This window comes from Delphinapterus leucas, chromosome 3 (genome assembly GCF_059928025.1).
Source record: "Delphinapterus leucas isolate spDelLeu-1000000601 "Yukka" chromosome 3, BTC_Dleu_Yukka2, whole genome shotgun sequence".
Classification (NCBI taxonomy): Eukaryota; Metazoa; Chordata; class Mammalia; order Artiodactyla; family Monodontidae; genus Delphinapterus; species Delphinapterus leucas.
In genome coordinates this window covers 159,249,191-159,268,201 of record NC_143131.1, presented here as the reverse complement: position 1 = coordinate 159,268,201, position 19,011 = coordinate 159,249,191, and the positions used below count along the sequence as shown (strand labels likewise).

The 19,011-nt window shown below is 43.7% G+C and overlaps 1 protein-coding gene across 2 annotated transcripts in view; it reads right to left on the bottom strand.

Moving 5' to 3' along the window:
• The window catches only part of MAPK9 (mitogen-activated protein kinase 9), a 60,020-nt gene extending 42,304 nt beyond the window's left edge, over positions 1-17,716 (bottom strand). The window contains exon 1 of one of the 2 annotated variants that reach the window (XM_022563316.3): positions 17,544-17,716. The gene's annotated coding sequence lies outside the window, so the exon portion shown is untranslated. The remainder of the gene's footprint in view (positions 1-17,543) is intronic. The other variant, XM_022563314.3, reaches the window with a different exon arrangement.
• Positions 17,717-19,011: the final 1,295 nt, after the last annotated feature.

The window sequence follows — 19,011 nt, the reverse complement described above, 5'->3', positions numbered from 1 at the left end:
CTGAGGTACAGCTGGTAGTACCAGCAGCCATTTTGACCAAGAGCCATTGCACACTGGCTGGGGATTGCGTCTGGGAGGCCAGCATTGCACTAGATAAGCTAACACACTGCTCACAACGACCGACAGGAATTATCAGCCCTGTGTTACACTGGAGTGACCCAAGGCTTAGTGAGCTGGCCAAGCCATGCTGCTGTGAGAAGGGGGCCCTAAGCTCTAGGAGGGGAGGGAAAGGTCTGTCTTGTTCATGGTGGCACCCTGTACTCCCAGGATAGGAGGACAGGGAGGGCCTGGCCCCTGGGACAGAGTGACCATTCAATATACCTCTGCTGATCAGACCCATAACACTGTACACTGTAGCTAATGATTCCCTCACGATGCTGCTCTATTTTACTGACATCTGAAGGAGCATCTTTTTCTTAATTTATTTATAGTTTTTAAGAGGCTGAGACAATTCATCTCAACATTTACGGGGTACCTTTGTACAAGAAAGTGATAAATAATATAGAAGACATATATCAAGATCAAACAGGTATTGGTCTTGAAGCAGCACCTACTTCACTATTTGGGGGAGAAGTGTGAGGAATGAGTCTATTATCTACATTGTAATATAAGTTATAAAGAGGTAAGGGTCATAAGCAAAATAGAAACAAAGCTGAAAGGCAAAAGAGGTCCTACCCACAAGCAGGGGTGCAGAAAACAAGAAGAGCTTCATGGAGGAGGTGGCATTTGCCCTGGATAGTTTTGCCAGAGACAGAGTAGAAGCAGAGAACTCAAACTGGCTGTGCTCAGACATGGTGAATTGCTCAGCTTGACTAGTGGAGTAAAAATGCAAAGGATCAGAGACAGACTCAACGAGAAGGCAGGAGCCACTACAACCTGCGATTTCTTGGCCATATTGTAATGCACCAGCAATACTGGTCATTCATAAAGCATTTCTTGAGCACCACTGTGGACCAGGTCCTTTGCCAGAACCTGCCTTCTGCGTTTCAAGCTTACAGAGAGCGTACACTGCGGGTACACTCAGAAGAGATCGGATGCAAGGAGAGCCCTAAACCCAGAAGAATGGAGGTTTAGGGTGAAGGGATAGGAAGTAGCATGTGCAGAGAGCTGGAGGTGCCTTCTAAGCATGACAAATCATTTGAGATTTGATTCTGCTGGGTCATGGGGGGAAAAAACTGGAGAGAAAACAAGGCCAGATCACCCCAGGCCCTGGAAGCCGCTCAGAGCCATCTGGGCCTGGGCCTGAGGGCTGTAGAGCCATCAAAGCACGAGAGGCATGGGTTCACACTCGCTTTTCAGAGAGGTCATTCGGGAAGCTGAGAAAGGGTTGGATTCGAATGGGTAGGACTCAAAACAGGCAGACCTGACAAAAATGGCAGGATTGTGGCAGGTGGGGAAAAGAAGGAAATGCACGGCTTGGAGGAAGAATGTACGTGACTTGTTGCCCTGTAGGAGATGGGGAGAAACAAAGGTGAAACAGCTGGAGGTAAGCAGGAGATAGCTGAATCGGAAAGTTCGGCTTTGGACAAGTTAAGTCTGAAGTGGCCAAGGGACAGTATGACAGGCCTAGGCTGCTGACCTACTCCAGGATCCACTCCTCCCTTCGTTTTAGTAACAGAAGCCACCCTGTTCCAGCTGGACAAATGGCTACCCAACTAGAGATGACATCTGGTCACTTTCCTGGCAGCCAGCTGTGGCCAGATGACCAACCTTTAGCTAATGAGATGTGAGCAGAAGTGATGTATGCTACTCCCAGATCATTTTTTTAAACAGAAAGCTGCTTGCCTTTCAATCTATCTTTCTCCCTTGCTGTTGGCTGAGGGATCAGCAGTCATAGATCCAGAGATGGAAGTCACATGCTGAAGACGCTAGAGTCACCCACCAGCCTGAGTCTGGAATGACCTTGTGGCACTGAGGTGGCCCCCATTCTGGTCCACCTGCCACATTGAGATTGGCACAAATTAATCTCAACCTTGTTGAACAACTCTGGAACTCTCTCTGCTACAGCTGTTGTAACCTGTACTCAGACTGGTACAGTATTAGGCTAGCTTTTGTGAATTGGGGGAGTACATTATATTATTAGGTCAATAATTAACATAATTTCATCTCAAGATTTTAAATAATTTTAAAATTAAAATAAGTTTCCCTTATTAGGCAGAAAAAAAAAAACCACCTAAGACAGAATCTGTCAAAGCCACCTCCTCTGTCAATCTTGGGCTTCATGGGCTTCATGAGAGCAAGAGAAAGAACCCCAAACCAAACTAAGAAAGCATGTAATTTAACTATTAATGAAATCAACTCTCTCTTGAGATTGTATTTCAACAAAATGGACCTCAACCTGGTTTCAGAAGACAATTTACAAATTGAGAGGTGTTAAGAATTCTTCATGCAACCACATTACCAACACATTAAGAATTCTTCATGCAACCACATTACCAACACACTGAAGGTGCAGTCCCTGCCTTAACTTCCCTCACCAGAAGATGCTGGTTCCTCACCTCGGTTCCCAGCAGTGGGACCCAGTGCCTACCGTGTTCACTGTCACTCGGCTTCTGCAGGTCTGCCTCTGCCTCCCTCCGCCAGGTCAGGAGCTCCTCAAAAGCAGGGAGGGCCTGTCTTCCCTCTCATAAGACATTGTTCAATGCCCACCATTTTTCCACTGAAAAAGCTCCTAGAAGAACACACTCTGCTCCTACAGACCTAACTGTGGTGAGTGGGTGCCTTGAGGTTAGGAATTGGCACGGCCTTTGCTAAAGGCATCTGGCTCATGTCCACACTCTCCCCACTTACCATGCTGCTTTGATGAATGCTCGTTTAATGAAATGCTCTAATCGAAAATCTCTATTTCTCCAAGACTGGAGACCTGTAAAATCTACCCACTCTATAAATAAACATTGGGCAGGAGAAACATTCCTACCTGTTTAGAGCCTAGAGTAAGAAATGCTTTAAAAATTTTTTCTCTACCTCTAGTATTCTAAATATAAGCAATTCAGGTACTATAAATATTAAATCTGATTAACTTTTCTAAATAGAAAAATTAGCTCTAACTACAGCTTTACATAGTTATAAAATTTTAAAGTGGGAAAGAACAGTGGAGAGCATACAGTCTGAGTCTTGTGGGGATGACAGCTACCATTTACTGAGTTCTCCTAACAAACTCCTGACGGCCTCCTGTGTGCCAAGCATGAGGTAGCAGCTGTCAATGGAGTACTAATTGGACAGTCCCTTCCCTCAAACCACCAACTGAATATTTATCACACCACGTAGGAGGTGTCCTAGGGGAATGCACAGGCTGCATGGCAGAAGCCCAGCAGAGTAGTGTCCAGAGGGCAGAGTGAGAGAACAAGTGGAATGTGTGAGTGAGAGATGGATGTAAAGGAAGGCTTCCTGGAGGAGGCAAGACCTGCGTGCAAGTTAAGTATCAACCTAGGTGTGACGAAACAGGTACTTTCACACATGATGGTGAGAACTATAAATTGGTAAAACATTTTTTGGAAACAAAATAGGTAATACCTAAGGAAAAATTTTAATGCACAAGACTCCTAACCTGGCAACTACAATTCTATAAATGTATCTGACAAATACATGTGTACAAATATTCAAAGATATTTGTGCAAGGATGTTTGTAGCACTGCTTGTAACAGGCAAAAAACTAGAAATAACCTAAAAAGTACCCTTGGAATGACTGAATAAATTACGGCACAAAAGTATAATAAAGCCATTAAAAACAATGCAGGGACTTTATGCATTGATATGGAAAGATGTCTAAGATATATAAGGAAATAAAGCAAGTTAAAGAAGAGTGCATACAGTAAATTCCAATGTATGGAAAAACACACAAACACATGCACACACACACACACACAATATGCTAGCAAGTGCAGAGAAACAGTGGGAAATGAGACTTTCATTCTTGCCATTATAACTTTCTGTTCTTTTTTTTTTTAAACTATGCACATATTTCACATTTTAAAAACTAAACAAACACTTTTAAATGAAAAGCTGCAAAATGGTCACTCTGACACCTTTACAGAGAATGGATTTGAGGCAGATGAGACTGGAGGCAGGAAGGCAAGTGGGCCAGGCTCTGAGTACACAGTTATACACCTTCTCCTAACAGCCTGTGAGGTGCGTGGTACTGTCCTCACTCTGCAAATGAGGAAACAACTCGGAGACAGTAAGGAACTTGCCCAAATTCTCAGCTGGAAAGTGGCACAGCCTGGATTTGAATTGAGGTGTATTTGACTACTATATCCATGTTTTTCCCAATATGCTACTGTAATATCTCTAGAAAGTAAAGTGACTGTCCAAGGGCTGGTCAAGACCAGGCCAGAATAACGCAGATCTTCACATCTCATCTTGTTGTCTTCACCCCACTAAGACACTTTCTTCTGATGATGAAGATAATTCAGTGATCCATAGACTCAAACCTTTAATCACACTAATGTTTCAGAATACCCAGGACATTCAATATTTAAATTAACTGACTGCTGTGATTAAAAGCAGATTTTCACAATCACCCTCTTTGTTTCAATGCTTGCTGCTGAAAGTTTTAATCAAATTGTTTTTTCCTACTTTAATTCATATTAAAAATAGCATAGCACAACAACTTAATCTTTCTTGGATAACCAAAATCTTCACAGCACCTCAGGGCCATTCTTCTGAACATCAGTTCTTAAGTTACAGTACATACTATGATACAGGATTGGTTATTATGTCACTCACAGGGACGTGAGTGACTCCAGCAAGGATTCTTCCTGCCGGCTCCTTGTAGTCGTCAGTCTCCCCATCTCCAGGCCCAATGCCCAATACCCAGTGTTGTGAGTAAAGGCCTCATTGCTCCCCAGACATACCAATAGCCAAAGTGCTCTCCCAGCCTCCATTCCTGATACCTCCAAACCACTGTATATATACCACATTAGAAAGAAAGATCTGTCCACTTGAAAACCTTTACATGAATGCTTATAGCAGCTATATTTGTAATAGTTCAAAACTGGAAACAATCCAGATGTCCTTCAGTGGGTGGGTGGTTAAACAAATTGCTGTATGTCAATACCATGGACCATCACCCAGCAATAAAAATGATCGAACTACTGATATACATTACAACTTGGGTGGGTCATAAGGGTATTATGAAATTTTAGTGACAATTTTTAGTGATAAAAGCCAATTTCACAAGGTCCATAGGACATAATTCCATTTATACAACATTCTTGAAATGAAAATTCTCTATATTATAGAGATATAGAACAGGTTAGTGGTCACCAGGGGTTATGGATGGTGGGGGGCAAGGCGGGTGGTGTGGTTATAAACGGGTAGTACAAGGGAGATCTTTGGGATGATGAAATAGTTCTGTATCTTGATGGCGAAGGTGGTGATTATATGAACCTCCACATGTGATAAAATGACATAGAACTGTACAAGCATTGTACCAATGCTAACTGCCTGATGCTGGTATTATACTATAGTTACATAAATATACAACCATTGGTGGAAACTGGGTGAAGAGTGTACAGGACTTCTCTGCTATTCTTGCAACCTCTTGTGAATCTATAATTATTTCAAAATAAGGAATTAAAAGAGATTTGTTGAAAATATGCAGTGATCATACTGCTCTCCTGTTTAAATTCCTTCAGTAGTGACTGACTGCCTTGACAGTAAAATTCTAATTCTTATAACAGCAGAGGAGTTCTGCAGGGCCTCTGGCCCACTCTTCGGCACTATCAAACCACCTGGGAGCAGCAGACCCCAGCTACTGCATACCTCAGGTCTCTGCCTGAGCTGTCCCATCTGCCTGAGATGACTTCCCTCCCCCTTTTGCTCTCCTGGCCAAACTTCATCCTCCAAAGTCTAGTGCAAGCACCTGCTTCTCCTGCAAGTTCTCCTCTATAGGCTTTCCTTTCAAACTGTGCAGGGCATGTCCCTTTTTTGGCACCACATCATGTATTCATTTGCATTGCAAGTCTATCTCTACTTCTACCTGTGAGCTCCTCAAGGGCAGAAAATGTGTCTGATCTATTTCTCAATCCTTTACTAAGTACACAGTGGGTGCTCAGGAAATATATGTTAAGGCAAAACTAAGCAGGAGAGTAAATGTGGTAAGGCAGCTTCGTGCAATGGCTAAGATTAGGACTCTGGAGTCAGAGAGCAGTGGGTCTGCCATTTATCTGGGTGAGTGAACTTGGGCAAGCAATTACACTCATGTGTAGAACGGGAATAACTGCAGAATCAACCTCAGAGGAAAACTAGCACAGTGCCTAGCACAGGGCAAGGTCTCAACGTCAGCTGACCTTAAGACACCCATTCTACTTATCCCAACAAATGTCTGCATTCTGCAAATGTGAATTAAAATCTGGTAAGTGCAAAAGCTGATGACATGGTTAACACTGGTGAGCACCTCAGTGAAAGACACAATAGACAGGAGGCAATGCACAGAATTTACTTTTCATTCTAGCGTGTGGTAGGCAGATGATGTTTCAGGAAATTTTTGAATTTTTTTTTATACAGCATGTTCTTATTAGTTATCTATTTTATATATATTAGTGTATATATGTCAATCACAATCTTCCAGTTCATCCCACAACCATCACTCCCCCTCCCTGCTTTCCCCCCTTGGTGTCCATATATTTGTTCTCTACATCTGTGTCTCTATTTCTGTCTTGCAAACGGGTTCATCTGTACCATTTTTCTAGATTCCACATATATGTGTTAATATACGATATTTGTTTTCCTCTTTCTCACTTACTTCACTCTGTACGACAGTCTCTATGTCCATCCATGTCTCTACAAATGACCCAATTTCGTTCCTTCCATTGTATATATGTACCACATCTTCTTTATCCATTCGTCTGTCAATGGGCATTTAGGTTGCTTCAATGACCTGGCTATTGTAAATTGTGCTGGAATAAACATTGAGGTGCATGTGTCTTTTTGAATTATGTTTTTCTCTGGGTATATGCCCAGTAGTGGGACTGCTGGGTCATATGGTAATTCTATTTTTAGTTTGTTAAGGAACCTCCATACTGCTCTCCATAGTGGCTGTATCAATTGACATTCCCACCAACAGTGCAAGAGGGTTCCCTTTTCTACACACCCTCTCCAGCATTTGTTGCTTGTAAATTTTCTGATGATGCCCATTCTAACTGGTGTGAGGTGATACCTTATCGTAGTATTGATTTGCATTTCTCTAATAATTAGTGATGTTGAGCACCCTTTCATGTGTTTGTTGGCAATTTGTTTATTTTCTTTGGAGAAATGTCTACTTAGGTCCTCTGCCTATTTTTTTATTGTGTTGTTTGTTTTTTTAATATTGAGTTGCATGAGCTGTTTATATATTTTGGAGAATAATCCTTTGTTGATTCGTTTGCAAATATTTTCTCCCATTCTGAGGGTTGTCTTTTCGTCTTGTTTATAGTTTCCTTTGCTGTGCAAAAGCTTTTAAATTTCATTTGGTCCCATTTGTTTATTTTTGTTTTTATTTCCATTAATCTGAGAGGTTGGTCAGAAAAGATCTTGCTGTGATTTAAGTCAAAGAGTATTCTGCCTATGTTTTCCTCTAAGAGTTTCATAGTGTCTGGTCTTACATTTAGGTCTTTAATCCATTTTGAGTTTATTTTTGTGTATGGTGTTAGGGGGTGTTCTAATTTCATTCTTTTACATGTAGCTGTCCAGTTTGCCCAGAACCACTTATTGAACAGGCTGTCTTTTCTCCATTGTATATTCTTGCCTCCTTTATCAAAGATAAGGTGACCATATGTGTGTGGGTTTATCTCTGGGCTTTCTATCCTGTTCCATTGATCTATATTTCTGTTTTGGTGCCAGTACCATACTGTCTTGATTACTGTAGCTTTGTAGTATAGTCTGAAGTCAGGGAGCCTGATTCCTCCAGCTCTGTTTTTTCTTCTCAAGATTGTTTTGGCTATTCGGGGTCTTTTGTGTTTCCATACAAATTGTGAAATTTTTTGTTCTAGTTTTGTGAAAAATGCCAGTGGTAGTTTAATAGGGATTGCATTGAATCTGTAGATAGCTTTGGGTAGCATAGTCATTTTCACAATATTGATTCTTCCCATCCAAGAACATGGTATATCTCTCCATTTGTTTGTGTCATCTTTGATTTCTTTCATCAGTGTTTTACAGTTTTCTGAGTACAGGTCTTTTACCACCTTAGGTAGGTTTATTCCTAGGTATTTTACTCTTTTTGTTGCAATGGTGAATGGGGCTATTTCCTTAATTTCTTTCTTATCTTTCATTGTTAGTGTATAGAAATGCAAGAGATTTCTGTGCATTAATTTTGTATCCTGCAACTTTACCAAATTCATTGATTAGCTCTAGTAGAGTTCTGGCGGCATCTTTAGGGTTCTCTACATATAGTATCATGTCATCTGCAAACAATGACAGTTTTACTTCTTTTCCAACTTGTATTCCTTTTATTTCTTTTTCCTCTCTGATTGCTGTGGCTAGGACTTCCAAAACTATGTTGAATAAAAGTGGCGAGAGTGGATATCCTTGTCTTGTTCCTGATCTTAGAGGAAATGCTTTCAGTTTTTCACCACTGAGAATGATGTTTGCTGTGAGTTTGTCCCATATGGCCTTTATTATGTTGAGGTAGGTTCCCTCTATGCCCACTTACTGGAGAGTTTTTTTTATCATAAATTGGTGTTGAATTTTGTCGAAAGCTTTCTCTGCATCTATTGAGATGATCATATGGTTTTTATTCTTTAATTTGTTAATATAGTGTATCACATTGATTGACTTGCATATATTGAAGAATCCTTGCATCCCTGGGATAAATCCCACTTGATCATGGTGTATGATCCTTTTAACTGCTGTTGGATTTTGTTTGCTAGTATTTTGTTGAGGATTTTTGCATCTATATTCATCAGTGATATTGGTCTGTAATTTTCTTTTTTTGTAGTACCTTAGTCTAGTTTTGGTATCAGGATGATGGTGGCCTAATAGAATGAGTTTGGGATTGTTCCTTCCTCTGCATTTTTTTGGAAGAGTTTGAGAAGGATGGGTGTTAGCTCTTCTCTAAATGTTTGATAGAATTCACGTGTGAAGCCACCTGGTCCTCGACTTTTGTCTGTTGGAAGATTTTTTTTTTTTTTTTGCAGTACGCGGGCCTCTCACTGCCGTGGCCTCTCCCGTTGCGGAGCAACAGGCTCTGGACATGCAGCCTCAGTGGCCATGGCTCACGGGCGCAGCCGCTCCGTGGCATGTGGGATCTTCCCGGACCGGGGCATGAACCCGTGTCCCCTGCATCAGCAGGCAGACTCTCAACCACTGCGCCACCAGGGAAGCCCTGTTGGAAGATTTTTAATCACAGTTTCAATTTCATTACTTGTGATTGGTCTGTTCATATTTTCTATTTCTTCCTGGTTCAGTCTTGGAAGGTTATACCTTTCTAAGAATTTGTCCACTTCTTCCAGGTTGTCCATTTTAGTGGCGTAGAGTTGCTTGTAGTAGTCTCTTATGATGCTTTGCATTTCTGCGATGCCTGTTGTAACTTCTCCTTTTTCATTTCTAATTTTATTGCTTTCAGTCCTCTCCCTCTTTTTCTTGATGACTCTGGCTAAAGGTTTATCAATTTTGTTTATCTTCTCAAAGAACCAGCTTTTAGTTTCATTGATTTTTTGCAATTGTTTTCTTCATCTCTATTTCATTTATTTCTGCTTTGATTTTTATGATTTCTTTCCTTCTACTAACTTTGGGTTCTGTTTGTTCTTCTTTAATTGCTTTAGGTGTAAGGTTAGGTTGTTTATTTGAGATGTTTCTTGTTTCTTGAGGTAGGATTGTATTGCTATAAACTTCCCTCTTAGAACTGCTTTTGCTGCATCCCATAGGTTTTGGATCGTTGTATTTTCATTGTCATTTGTTTCTAGGTATTTTTTGATTTCTTCAGTTATCTCTTGGTTATTTAGTAATGTATTGTTTAGCCTCCATGTGTTTGTGTTTTTTATGTTGTTTTCCCTGTAATTTATTTCTAATCTCATATTGTTGTGGTCAGAAAAGATGCTTGATATGATTTCAGTTTTTTTAATTTACCAAGGCTTGATTTGTGAACCAATATATGATCTATCCTGGAGAATGCTCTGTGTGCACTTGAGAAGAAGTGTAATCTGCTGTTTTAGATGCAATGTCTTATAAATATCAATTAAATATATCTGGTCTATTGTGTCATTTAAAGCTTGTGTTTCTGTATTCATTTTCTGTCTGGATGATCTGCCCATTGGTGTAAGTGAGGTGCTAAAGGCCCCCACTATTATTGTCTTCCTGTTGATTTCCTCTTTCATAGCTGTTAGCATTTGCCTTATGTATTGAGGTGCTCCAATGTTGGGTGTATATGTAATTGTTATACCTTCTTCTTGGATTGACCCCTTGATCATTATGTAGTGTCCTTCCTTGTCTCTTATAACATGCTTCATTTTAAAGTCTATTTTATCTGATATGAGTATTGCTACTCCAGCTTTCTTTTGATTTCCATCTGCATGGAACATCTTTTTCCATCCCCTCACTTTCAGTCTGTATGTGTCCCTAGGTCTGAAGTGGTTCTCTTGTAGACAGCATATATATGGGTCTTGTTTTTGTATCCATTCAGCGAGACTGTGTCTTTTGGTTGGGGCATTTAATCCATTCACATTTAAGGTAATTATCGATATGTATGCTGCTATTACCATTTTCTTAACCGTTTTGGGTTTGTTTTTGTAGGTCCTTTTCTTATCTTGTGTTTCCCAGTTAGAGGAGTTACTTTAGCATCTGTTACAAAGCTGGTCTGGTGGTGCTGAATTCTCTTAGCTTTTGCTTGTCTGTAAAGTTTTTGATTTCTCCATCAAATCTGAATGAGATCCTTGCTGGGTAAAGTAATCTTGGTTGTAGGTTCTTCCGTTTCATCACTTTAAATATATTGTGCCACTCCCTTCTGGCTTGTAGAGTTTCTGCTGAGAAATCAGCTGTTAACCTTATGGGAGTTCCCTTATATGTTATTTGTCGTTTTTTCCTTGTTGCTTTTAATAATTTTTCTTTGTCTTTAATTTTTGTCAGTTTGATTACTATGTGTCTCAGCGTGTTTCTCCTTGGGTTTACCCTGCCTGGGACTCTCTGCACTTCCTGGACTTGGATGGCTATTTCCTTTCCCATGTTCGGGAAGTTTTTGACTATAATCTCTTCAAATATTTTCTCAGGTCCTTTCCCTCTTTCTTCCCCTTCTGGGACCCCTATAATGCGAATGTTGGTGCGTTTAATGTCCCAGAGGTCTCTTAGGCTGTCTTCATTTATTTTCATTCTCTTTTCTTCATTCTGTTCTGTGGCAGTGAATTCCATCATTCTATCTTTCAGGTCACCGATCCATTCTACTGCCTTAGTTTTCTGCTATTGATTCCTCCTAGTGCATTTTTCATTTCAGTTACTGTATTGTTCATCTCTGTTTGTTTGTTCTTTAATTCTTCAAGGTGTTTGCTCTTTAATTCTTCTAGGTCTTTGTTACACATTTCTTGCATCTTCTCGATCTTTGCCTCCATTCTTTTTCAGAGCTCCTGGATCATCTTCACTATCGTTATTCTGATTTCTTTTTCTGGAAGTTGCCTATCTCCACTTCACTTAGTTGTTTTTCTGGGGTTTTACCTTGTTCCTTCACCTGGTACACAGTCCTCTGCCTTTTCATTTTGTCTGCCTTTCTGTGAATGTGGTTTATGTTCCACAGGCTGCAGGATTGTAGTTCTTCTTGCTTCTGCTGTCTGCGCTCTGGTGGATGAGATTATCTAAGAGGCTTGTGCAAGCTTCCTGATGGGAGGGACTGGTGGTGGGTAGAGCTGGGTGTTGCTCTGGTGGGCAGAGCTCAGTAAAACTTTAATCTGCTTGATGGATGGGGCTGAGTTCCCTCCCTATTAGTTGTTTGGCCTGAGGCAACCCAGCACTGGAACCTACGGGCTTGAACTTCTGCTGCCAGGTCCTTGTCCCTGTGGTGAGCCAAAGCTGCTCACTGCCTCTGCAGGAGACCCTCCAACACTAGCAGGTAGGTCTCGTTCAGTCTGCTCTAGGGTCATTGCTTCTTCCCCCTGGGTCTTGATGCACACACTACTTTGTGTGTGTCCTCCAAGAGTGGAGTCTCTGTTTCCCCCAGTCCTGTTGAAGTGCTGCAATCAAATCCCGGTAGCCTTCAAAGTCTGATTCTCTGGGAATTCCTCCTCCTGTTGCCGGACCACCAGGTTAGAAAGCCTGATGTTGGGCTCAGAACCTTCACTCCCGTGGGTGGACTTCTGTGGTATAATTGTTCTCCGGTTTGTGAGTCACCCACCCAGCAGTTACGGGATTTGATTTTATTGTGATTGCACCCCTCCTACCATCTCACTGTGGCTTCTCCTTTGTCTTCGGATGTGGGGTATCTTTTTTGGTGAGTTCCACTGTCCTCCTGTCAATGACTGTTCAGCAGTTAGTTGTGATCCCAGTGCTCTTGCTAGAGGGAGTGAGCACACGTCCTTCTACTCTGCCATCTTCTCAGGAAATTTTTAGAAGACACCCACTTTCCAACATATAATAGTAGTTATGTTTCTGAGAGTTAAGAATTGGAAAAATGGATTTTCTTTTTTTCGGTACGCGGGCCTCTCACTGTTGTGGCCTCTCCTGTTGCAGAGCACAGGTTCTGGACGCGCAGGCTCAGCAGCCATGGCTCATGGGCCCAGCCGCTCCGCGGCATGTGGGATTTTCCCAGACCGGGGCACGAACCCGTGTCCCCTGCATCAGCAGGCGGACTCTCAACCACTGCGCCACCAGGGAAGCCCGGAAAAATGGATTTGATTCTAGAATCAGAGCTGGAGGATCTACTACCTGGGTTGCACCCTCATGCTTAGATATGCTGAAATCAAACTAGTAGCAGCATCAGTTTAGATATACAATATTTAAATAGTCAAACAAATTAAATCATTTACAGTTCTGTAGAAATACATGTGTGTGTATGTTTATGTGTGTGTATATATATATTTTTTTCTTTTTTAAGGAAAAGGAGTTTTTTAAAAGCAATCATTCTCAATTATTCTTTCTCTTAAAATCATTGTAGGGGAGTGGAGATATGTTTTTTTAAACAAATTGTTCTAAAAAAACCATATGTTTTTAAAACGAATCCCCAAGTTTTTCCTACACTGGCCTATGGAAAGACAAAGTAACAGGTGGTTTTCACACTGTTCATTCTCCTAATAGCCAAATAATTCAGTTATAGAAATATTCAAATAACAACTTCACAACAGGCAAGAACCCGTTTAACATAATGAGAGTTAATATTAATGCCTCTCTTTTTTTTTTTTTTTTTTTTGCGGTACGCGGGCCTCTCATTGCCGTGGCCTCTCCCGTTGCGGAGCACAGGCTCCGGATGCGCAGGCTCAGCGGCCACGGCTCACGGGCCCAGCCGCTCTGCGGCATGTGGGATCCTCCCAGACCAGGGCATGAACCCGTGTCCCCTGCATCGGCAGGCGGACTCTCAATGACTGTTGCACCACCAGGGAAGCCCAATGCCTCTCTTTTAAGGGGGAAAAAAAACTGCCTCATTTGTAATCCATATATCCTTAGAATCTATTTTTAGTATTCCTGAAATGTTTCAGTGTATGTAGTCTTTGCTTAAGAAAGGGTCTAAGGCAAAATTAGCTGGGGAGAAAAAAGGAGTAGAATACTTTATAGAATCCAAAAACAAAAAAAGAACCAAGAAACCAAATGACATTAAATAAAATCAAATCTGTTGAATTTCACCATCAAATGTTTAGTAAATTTCCTTAGCTGTAAGGAATTCCTATGCTAAAATGGAGACAATTCTTGCTCTTTTTTTTTTTTTTTTTTTTGCAGTACGCAGGCCTCTCACTGCTGTGGCCTCTCCCGTTGCGGAGCACAGGCTTCCAGACACACAGGCTCAGTGGCCATGGCTCACGGGCCCAGCCACTCCACGGCATGTGGGATCCTCCTGGACCGGGGCACGAACCCATGTCCCCTGCATCGGCAGGCGGACTCTCAACCACTGCGCCACCAGGGAAGCCCCGCTCATTATTTTTATATCTATTAATTTACACCCCAACATTTTCCAAAGAGGATTTGAGGCACCTTTTAACAATACTTTAACTGGCAATCCAAAGGCCAATAAAAAATGTGAAAAGATCCACAGTCCTTGCTGGGCAAAAGATATACAAACTTGTCCCCGAAATAATATGCCCTCTTAATGAATCAATGGGTCCAGGCACTGAGCATCAACAGCGGCTAACATCATAGTGTGAGCCAACCAGGACTACTTGCCTCTAGAGGAAGCGTGCACTCCCTTAGGAAGGCACCCTGGATCCAACCAAACCTCACCTAGATCCAACTACAACTTTTCAAGAAATACAGAGAAACAAGAAATTACATTGGAGAGGTACAATCAGTAAAATCCCAATAATGGAAAAGCTATTGCTTCAACAAATAAACTACAAGGAAAAGAAAAAAAGAAATAAAGGGGGATCTACAGATTAAAAGAAATTTAAAAGACATATGAACTTATCACAATGTATGGACCTTATCTGGATCCTGATTCCAATGAAGAAACTATTAAAGAAACTATAAAATTTATGAGACAACTAGAAATTTGAATGCTGACTGGCTATTTGATGATATTAAGGAATTATTGCTTTTCAAAGTTTAAAAGACTCCTTGTCTTTTAGAACATAAACTGAAAAATTCATGGATGAAATGACATCATAGTTAGGATTTGCTTGAAAATAATAGGTGGGGTGAGGTGTATGGATGGGATTAGGGACAAACAAGATTGGCCATGAGTTGGTAATTGTTAAAGCCAGATACTACTCTGTCTACTTCCGTATATGTTTGAAATTCCTCATAATAAACAGTTAAAATAAAGACTGATGTTGAAACTAGTTCATACAATCACAGAAGGCCAAATACAAATTTAATTTTCCTTAATTCTTAGGGAAAATTATGTAAAAATGTCACCTTCTTAACCAAGTATAACTACATATTTAGATTGGAAATAGCTGCCCTACTGCCAAATCAATAGTCTTAAGAAAAAAATGTGGTTTTGTTTTACCTTAGGCATCATGAAATAAATTGGTTTACTCACTGTTAATTGCTTCATCTGGCACTTTTCTCTATCCAGAAAATTAAGAAATTTGATTTTAAATAGACAAATTGAGGTATATCCTCTAACATTTATTTAGGGAGGCCAAATAAACACATTTTAATCTGTCAACAAATTATTTAAAGTGGTATCCTAAAAATTAAATCCTCAGGAGTGGATTCTCCTCAGGAGACTCAGGAGAATCAAAACTTTTCAGAGAAGACTATGCCAAAATAGTATTATTTTTAACCCTGCAGAATCCTTTTGAAGGGGAAAAAAAAGGGTTAAATGAAGGGAAACATTATCTAAATTGGATGTTGTTCTTCCAGAACAAATGAAGAGCCAAAAGAGAATACTCAGAGCTGAGGGACCCAGGAAAGAATGCTGATCTGGGGGATACCTGGGTTCAAATTTCACTTTCCAGCTGCTTGCTATGAAACAAGACTGCTGAAACTCCGGGAGCCTCTGTTTCCTCCTCTGCAGAAATGGGCTTCATAGCTGCTATCACAGAGCTCCAGTGACAATTAAATGAGAATACCTGGACAAATAGGGCCTAGCTCCTCTGGCCTTGGGCTACCTTTCCAGCTCATTGCAACTCTTCCCTCCTATACAACCTGCACTGGAGGTCGACAATCCTGCAACAAAGCTGAATGAGGTCTGTATTTTGCTTGTTTCACGGCATTTAAAACATTTTAAAATTAGCTACTGCCAACATTTCAAAATCAAGAGAGTGTAGATACAAATGTCGAGTCCTGACTTCTTTCTAAAAATTGCTGGGTGAGCTGGGTCTGGTTCTCCGGGGTCCCCACTACTCCAAGCTCTCTTACACCTGGCCCAACAGGCTGATTTTGACCCCACATTGATCTAAAGTTCTTCCTTCACCCTGCCCTTTCCCACTTCTTGCCTCCCCCACCTGACAAGTTTCTCATCACCATTCAAGGCTCAACTCCAGCACCAGCCATCACCTCCTCCAAGTTTCCAAGGCACAGCCCCCCCTCTACAGCCAGCTGTCCTAATACTCTCTACATGTCTGCCTTCCCTACTGGGCTCTTGGGCTCTCTGGAGGAAGGGACCCTGTTGCTATTGCCTTTGTGTCCCCAGGGCCGAGCAGAAAGCCTGACCTAGATAATGTAGAATTCAGTAAATGTCTCCTGAATGTGTGGAAGGAAGTTACAGCTAAAACATTACAAAAATGTAAGATTTTATATCACAGCTTGTTCTGACAGTTACCAAATAAAGGGGTCAAGGACATTAAAATGTTTCACAAAATGAAAGCAAGTTTCCATCTGCATACTAGTTTCACAAGTTAGTCAGAAGTCACTAAACAAACATAAAGGAAAAGCAACAGGCGGGCAGGGTCGTTCATTCATTCACTGGACTGATATTACTGAGTACTTACTGTGTGCTTTCTAAGCACTGGGGATAAAGCAGTGGACAAATCAGACAACTACCTGTTTTCATAAAGCTACATCCTAGTGGGAGAGACAGAAAATAAACAGGCAAATCAATAGAATAGTTTCAAACCAGATACTAGGAAGAAAATTAAACAACATAATGAGAAAGAATTACTAAGGGAAGAAAGAGGGTGGTCAAGGAAGGCATTGTGTAAAGTGAGACATCTGACCAGAAGAAGAACCAGAAGGAATCAGCTGTGCAAAGATCCAGGAGACAACTCCAATCACTGGACACAGCAAGTGCAAAGGTCCTGAGGTAAACAGCGTTCAAGGCAAGTAAGGTGGGTGGGACAGGAGAACAGTGCTCTGGGTTGGGGGAGTGGTGGGGGGTTGGCGGGGTGGGTTGGGCAGGGCCCGCTCTGGCGTTGCTGGGCACCGAGTGTGCAATGACAAGGCATTGGAGCCGCGTTAGTATGGGGGACTATGGGCGAATGGGGAGGGGGTTCCTGCCACACTCAAACCAGCAAGGAGCAGTATGCCGCCCAATTTTTCACAAATGTGCACTGGGCTCCTGCCCAGGCGCTTTCACACACATTCATATAGCCTGACAACAACACTGTCCCAAAGGGCAGACATTTCTCCCACTTTGCTGAGGGGAAAACCGAGAAACATCAAGTGTCAGTGCCTTTGCTAAGGTCGCAGGAACCAAATCCCAGGCTTCTGAGCATCCCGGAGCAGGTGTGCTGCTGTGTGCCAAACAATCGGGGGGGGGGGGGCGCCCACAGACCCTACGGTAGGTCTGCCAAGGCCAGACTAGGGAGCGGGCCCTCAGCTTTGGGGTGCTGACAGCCGGGCGGGAGGGGTGACTGCGGCAGCCCGGGGGACGAGGGGCTGCGGCCGGGGTCACCAGCACCCCGCAGACCCCGGTCGGCCCCACAGAACCCGGTCCTCCAGCCCCGCGCTCCCCCTTCCCCGCGGATCCCGGCCGCGCGGCCCTCCCGCCGTCCCTCCCCAGCGAGGCTCGGCCCGAGAGTCCCCGCTGGGCCTAACCCGCCCGCCGGGCTCACCTCGCCTCCCCGCCGCCGCGCCAAGAGGAGAGGGCAGGCGGGCGGACTGGCGGCGCTGCGCGCTGGCGGCTCGCGGCTCCGCTGCCCGGGGCTCGGCCGGTCGCCCCGCCCCGCTCTGCTCCGCTCCGCCCCGCCGCCGTCGCCGCCGCCGCCGCCGCCGCCGCCGCCGCCGCAGTGGGTGTGAGGGGCGCCGGAGCGCTTAGATCCCTTCCGGTCTGGCTCCCTTCTCCTCCGCCGCCGCCGCCGCAGCGGCGCTCGGCCTGACCGACCCGCGCGCCGACCAATCGGCGCGCGGTAATCCGGACTGGTGCAGCCAATCGCGCGCGGGGTGGTGGGGACGAACTACTGCCGGGCGGCTCGGGCGGGGCGGCCGGCGGAGCCAGGGCCCTCAGTGACTGGTGAGCGGCGCTCGAAGGTAGCGCAGCAGATCGGATCCGCGCCTTATTGACGCAGGCACCGTTGGGCGAGCTAGCTGAGCTCGTTTCCCCCACAGGGGCCCACGGCGCGGCGGCCGAACACGGAGCCGGGAGACGGCGGAGAGGGCGGGCTGGCGGGACCGAAAGCCAGGCCACAGGGCTGCAGGTGCAGACTGGCAGCGGCGAATCGGCCTGGAGGGAGACGGAGCCGGTCCATTTGGGGGAAACCCGGGGTGAGGGTGAGGGTGAGGGCGAGGGCCAGGGCGAGGGGAAGCTGGGGCCTTGGCGTTCAGGACCGGGAGGCGGAGGCGGCGAGGGAGTGGGGACGAGAGGAGAGGACCTTGGATTCCTCTGCTCACCGTGAACGAGTTTGTAGGGGTGCTCCCAGAAGTCGGGGACGGAGATGCGAGGAGGTGGCCATGTGCAGACAAGTATCCTCGGCAGGTCAGCGACAGGGCAGGAGAGAACAGGCTGGTGCGCCTGGGGCCTAGTTCAAGCTTCTGTCTCAGAGGAGAATGGCAGAGTCGTAAATGGAGGGAAGGGAATGCAGTGCTGAGGGACCCTAGGACCTGGGGTTTGTTGACACTGACCTTTTTTTTTTCCCTTATCCTGATCACTTCATTTATTTATTTTTTAAACATCTTTATTGGAGTATAATTGCTTTACAATGTTGTGTTAGTTTCTGCTGTATAACAAAGTGAATGGAATCTTTAAAAAAAATGGTTCTGATGAACCTAGGGGCAGGACAGGATTAAACACGCAGACGTAGAGAATGGACTTGAGGACACGGGGAAGAGGAAGGGTAAGCTGGGACGAAGAGAGAGAGTAGCATTGACATATAGACACTGACCTTCTTTTGAGGCATCTCCCACAGCCCTCTAGCCTCTGGATCTGGTTCCAGCATGTCTGGAGTCATGTGAAATGATGGGAGAGGTGTCGTCGGATCTGTGTTTGGATGAGCAAGGCTGGAAGTGAGGCAAGGACGCTGGACACAGTGGGGAAAAGCTCAGAGGTCCGTGGATGGGGTGAGGGGAATTGGACTTTGCAGATGG